The sequence below is a fragment of the Salmo trutta genome, chromosome 1 (genome assembly GCF_901001165.1).
Source record: "Salmo trutta chromosome 1, fSalTru1.1, whole genome shotgun sequence".
Taxonomy (NCBI): domain Eukaryota; kingdom Metazoa; phylum Chordata; class Actinopteri; order Salmoniformes; family Salmonidae; genus Salmo; species Salmo trutta.
The window spans coordinates 31,274,273-31,280,272 of NC_042957.1; the positions used below are offsets into that span (position 1 = coordinate 31,274,273).

Sequence of the window (6,000 nt, forward strand, 5' to 3'; positions counted from 1 at the left end):
AATAGGTTTTATTTGACTCAACATTCTAATGAGGTACACTAAGGCATTGTTGGCAGAATAGATGGATACAGTTCAATGCATGATTAATATTATTCACCAATACATTTCTTGGTAGTCCAAAAAATATTGCTATCAGGTTGTAAATCACAGCTGGCCAGGTACACTGTTTGCTGCCTCCATTCGGGATGCACTGTTTCAGTTTCAATGACTCAATATGTTGGACAATAACGGATGAATGTAACTAAGGCTGGGAATGTCAACACAATCAAACTAGCAAGGGCAATGATCACAAGTAAGTCATAATGTGGCTAATAGGCTAGCGTATCAACATTGCATTCGGAAAGAATTCAGACCCCTTGACAACTTTCCACATTTTGTTACGTTACAGCCTTATTCTAAAATGTATGAAATAAAACATTTTCCTCATCAATCTACACACAATACCCCATAATGAAAACAGGTTTTTAGACATTTTTTCACATCTATTACAGAAATACCTTATTTACATAAGTATTCAGACCCTTTGCTATGAGACTCGAAATTGAGTTCAAGTGCATCCTGTTTCCATTTTTTTAAATCTTGATTGGAGTCCACCTGCGGTAAATTCAATTGATTGGACACGATTCAGAAAGGCACACACCTGTCTACATAAGGTCCCACAGTTGAAAGTGCATGTCAGAGAAAAAAACAAGCCAATAGCCCTCCTCAGCAACACCAGCAGTATATCAACAGATCTGGGGAAGGGTACCAAAACATTTCTGTAGCGTTGAAGGTCCCCAAAAACACAGTGGCTTCCATCATTCTTAAATGGAAGAAGTTTGGAACCACCAATCTCTTCCTAGAGCTGGCCCCCGTGGCCAAACTGAGCAATCGGGGGAGAAGGGCCTTGGTCAGGGAGCTGACCAAGAACCCGATGGTCACACTGACAGAGCTCCAGAGTTCCTCTGTGGAGATGAGAAAATCTTCCAGAAGGACAACCATCTCTGCAGCACTCCACCAATCAGGCCTTTATGGGAGAGTGGCCAGACGGAAGCCACTCCTCAGTAAAAGGCACATGACAGCCTACTTGGAGATTGCAAAAAGGCACCTAAAGACTCTCAAATCATGAGAAACAAATATTCTCTGGTCTGATGAAACCAAGATTGAATGCTTTGGCCTGAATTCCAAGAGTCACGTCTGGAGAAAACCTGGCACCATCCCTACGGTGAAGCATGGTGGTGGCAGCATCATGCTGTGGGGATGTTTTTCAGCGGCAGGGAGACTAGTCAGGATCGAGGGAAAGATGAACGGAGCAGAGTACAGAGAGATCCTTGATGAAAACTTGCTCCAGAGTGCTCAGGTCTTCAGACTGGGGCGAAGGTTTACCTTTCAACAGGACAACGACCCTAAGCACACAGCCAAGACAACGCAGGAGTGGCTTCGGGACAAGTTTTTGAATGTCCTTGAGTGGCCCAGCCAGAAAAGAAAAACATGGGGCCTAACGTTAGCTAGATAGCTAACTAGCCACTAGGAGGATGTCAAGTCATGTCATTGGAGGAGTGGTTGAGTGACTGACTTTTTCCCCTCATATTGTTTTTCGGTGGCTATACACAGCTAGAGCTGCAGATGTCATTTGGTAGCAAGAACTTGAACGACTGTTATTCAGTTAGCATATCTCTTGCATTCGCATAATCCCTCTGGCTATCTACTCTGATTTCAGAGCACTCTCGTCTGAGTGTGCCAAAGCGCAGAATAACTGATGACTATATGCAAGACAGTAAACGTAGGCAAAACAATAGTTAGTCACGAATGCTCTAGATAATATGTTAACAGCCTAGCTAACCGGCTCTGCTAGGACGAGTAAAATGGTCAAAGTGAGGTGTTCTCTCATTTGTGTCTGGAAGCAGCTAGCTAGCAAGCTACAATTTCCCATCGTTTATCAGTGCAATTTTGACAGCCAACTACAAGCTGAAAAAGTTTGAGAGGGTTTATCTAGTGTTCCTTCAGTATATTTTAGCTCATCTTGTGCTGGCAAGCATTAATTATTCTTGTTGTTGTTGATGTGCATAACTGAGGGAGACAGAGCCTACCTTTTCATGGTTGTTTGATCAATAGTCCCCAAATGTAAGAGGACTCCCGTGGTATTTACATATTTGCAAAACTCCATTCAGGTGTATTTTGTGGCTTTTGGCGAATGCGTTCTAATGATCAAAAGTCGCGCCATTGCAACTTCCTGTAAACACACAGGAGGCTGAAGAAATTTGGCTTGGCCCCTAAGACCCTGACAAACTTTTACAGATGCACAATTGAGAGCATCCTGTTGGGCTGTATCACCGCCTGGTACGGCAACTGCACCGCCCGCAACCGCAGGGCTCTCCAGATGGTGATGCGGTCTGCTCAACGCATCACAGGGGGCACACTGCCTGCCTTTCAAGACACCTACAGCACCCAATGTCCCAGGAAGGCCCAAAAGATCATCAAAGACATCAACCACCCGAGCCATAGCCTGTTCACCCCGCTACCATCTAGAAAGAGATGCCAGTACAGGTGCATCAATGCTGGGACCGAGAGACTGAAAAACAGCTTCTATCTCAAGGCCATCAGACAGTTAAATAGCCATCACTAGCCGGCTACAACCCGGTTACTCAACCCTGCACCTTAGAGGCTGCTGCCCTATATGCATAGACATGGAATCACTGGTCACTTTAATAATGGAACACTAATCACTTTAATAATGTTTACATACTGCTTTACTCATTTCATATGTATATACTGTATTATATTCTACTGTATTTTAGTCAATGCCACTCCGACATTGCTCGTCCTAATATTATTTTACTTTTAGATTTGTGTGTATTGTTGTGAATTGTTAGATACTACCGCACTGTTGGAGCTAGGAACTCAAGCATTTCGCTACACCTGCAATAACATCTGCTAAATATGTGTTTGTGACCAATAAATTTGATTTGAAAGTGAATAATGGCAAGCCTGTGTGGCAATGGCTTGTTTGCATAAAGGCCGACTGTAGCTCTGATCGGCCATGGTGCACCGGTCTGCGTAGACTCCGGTCCTGGACAAGATATATGTTTTTATTACGTTTTATTTACTGCAGTGTCTATTACTTGTCCAAATGCACGGCCGTGTTCCCACTCCATATTGATATAGAATTTTCACAAATGCCTTATTATACGTAATTCCCAAACATTCTACGAATTTATGAAAACGTGAAAATGATCTAAGTGATCGCTTGTCAGAAAATGTTTAAGAAAGTGACATATTCTTCCTGGGGGTGTATATGAACAGATGCTGTCATTTCCACTTTAAACCTATCCAACAATGTTATGAATTCCACAGAAGACAATAACAATAGGTCAGCCAGGTCTGAGTTCATGTAGGCTAATACAGCTGTTAAATCTAGCCTAGCTAGGCTACTTCAACATGAACTAGTCACAAGCAGCTACAACAAGAATTGGGAGACAAATCTTTTGACCTGACAACTAGAACAAAAACAGTAGCTAAATGGAAAGGACGTCCTGTTCTGAATAAAATCATTGAGGGAAGTTTGAGTTATATCAAGAAGCACTCAGCCATGGATTTGTAAATATTATTTTGCTTAGCTAGCTCACTAACATTAGCATAACTAGCTCACTAGCTACTTCTGTACAAAATTATGTTTTGCTGTTATTTATTTTTTACATTTAACCTTTATTTAACCAGGTAGGCTAGTTGAGAACAAGTTCTCATATACAACTAATATGAATATCTCAAAAGTATCCTTTTTGATTTTACTTATTTTTTTTTACATATTGTTGAAAACAATGTTTCTGATAGAAATGTAAAAATCATGTCAAACATCCTTTATACCAATTAAGATTCTATGTGAGAATTGCCAGAACAACCCGAGCTACCCAAAATATTTGCAGGCTGTCCTGGCATGGAATCACCCTATAATTGTATCAACATTTACGAACAAGGTTAGTAATGTGTCAAACCCACCCCTACACATGCTCCCCTGCACCTATACATATGAGAGCTGTCAAACCTTTCATCCTGAAGGGACATTTAAATGTATAGCTAGGTCAAGTCTGCTCAGATGATCAAACTAACTAACATAAGTAAGCAAACAAACAAATCTAAATCCAATAGAACAGCATACACATTAACATATAGCCGAATTGAGAGAATGTGTAAAACCATATTTCATATACGTTCTATAGAAGGGAAGGTGAGAGTACGTTTGACTCATCAAGGTAATTCGATTCGTGCATCAATACACTTCATATAATGTAGGCTAGTCTACAGGAGACTTTCGATTAGCCTACTTATTATAGGTTGGGCCTGTGCTATGCCATTCGGTACTCCTAGTTAATACGTCTCTAGGCAATATTTGGTGAAGGCCCATCAATGGAATGAAAGGAAAGACAGTCCATCATAATTGTAAAGCAGTGTTTTATGTGTAACACGTTTAGATGCTGGGACCAATTGTAACACAAAGTGTTACTTTTTCGAAGCATCGAACGTCACCGTAAATGACCAGCAAAACTATCGCGACTTGCGAGCTGCTATGTTACCAAGCTAACTAACTTTTTGACAAGCGTAAAACTATTTCAAGGTTCTTTGAAGTTACAACACTTGTTATAATCATATTGGCGTAGTAACTTAGTTGTGCACTCAGAACACCATGGATGACGAGGTTTTTCAAGAAACCTCAATGGAAAAATGTAGCTACAGTGTAGCCTATAAGCTACAAAACATGCACGTCAGCTTTAAAATGTACGGTGGAACTATAAATGCAATGTACACAGCTAAATGTTATTACAAATGTGTAATAACACATTCATGCTGGACACAACAAATCGCACATAAGACGAAATAGCTCGCGAGATTGCCTACACCAGTTGCAGTCAAACACTTTATCACACTTGAAAAGCCGACAGCAGAACGTTTTTTCTTCGTTTTCTTTTTACCAGAGGGATGTGGAGTCGCACACGTATTTCGAGCATGTTAGTCGGGAAAGTTAGACCGAATTTTCATCTACAGTAACTAAACAACAACTTCAAACCACTTCTGGGCCTATTCTGAGGCATTCGCTTACCGTCTCCGCCGCCGCTCCCCGGGCCACCTTCAACACCCGAGACACAGCCACCGAATCTCCACAGGGCCGTGGTGCTGAAAGAAGAGCGGAGGGGGGGGGGACTTCGTGAACGGAGTTTCTACGGTACTCAGGCCTTCTCTGTTTTGACTCGAGTGGGGGGGTTACTACAGCCCCCCGCTGTTTCAGAGACACGGGAATTATTTTGACAGCTCTTCTTCTTTACCCCCTCTATTCCCACCTTATTTTCTCTTTTCTTTTCTTACGTCCAACAGATACAAATCAAAATACTGTCACGGAATATGGCGGCTGCATAAGCGAGCGCCTATCGCGAGACTATTTTTTCTCCTAGAGGAAAGTTTTGTTAGGGGAGAGGAAGTATGATTGCTAAATGCTCTGTAGAAGCAGACGCAGGCAGAGAATGAAACGTTAGTGGTAACTGGTAATATTATTTGAAAGGAAACTGTCAACAGACGTGTGGAAGAAATACAGGTGGGGTGGTAGAGGGTGCTTGTTAGGTCTATGTCTAATAATCTCAACTACTGAGAAAGTTAGGTTACAATAGTTACAGTCACCTACAAAATGATTGACAATTATTGTAGGTGACTGCATCCTTGATAAAGATAAGAAAAAATACTGTATAAAATAAATAATACGAATACTGAGCTATATTGTATGTAACAAAAAAAAATATTATGTTATTTTATATTATATTAATAGAATTGCTCATAGAAATAGATTTTGTTTCACAATTAATAAGTTATTGGCACTGTTATGGAGTAGTTTAGCAGCCCCATGCATCTCAATATAAGAATATTAGCAGGCTTGTTAATCGTTTTCGTAGCAGCATGCCTAAATATTCTTATAAATAAAATAAAACAACAAAAGGCCTCATGGACACCAAACCAATGTGCATTAACATTATATAT

At 40.9% G+C, this 6,000-nt stretch overlaps 1 protein-coding gene across 10 annotated transcripts in view; it reads right to left on the reverse strand.

Moving 5' to 3' along the window:
- The window catches only part of LOC115194003 (TGF-beta-activated kinase 1 and MAP3K7-binding protein 2), a 70,499-nt gene extending 65,011 nt beyond the window's left edge, over positions 1–5,488 (reverse strand). For 5 of the 10 annotated variants that reach the window (XM_029753236.1, XM_029753262.1, XM_029753253.1 and 2 more), the window contains exon 1: positions 5,075–5,488. The gene's annotated coding sequence lies outside the window, so the exon portion shown is untranslated. The remainder of the gene's footprint in view (positions 1–5,074) is intronic. The other 5 variants (XM_029753308.1, XM_029753299.1, XM_029753291.1 and 2 more) reach the window with 2 other exon arrangements.
- Between the last annotated feature and the right edge of the window lie 512 nt (positions 5,489–6,000).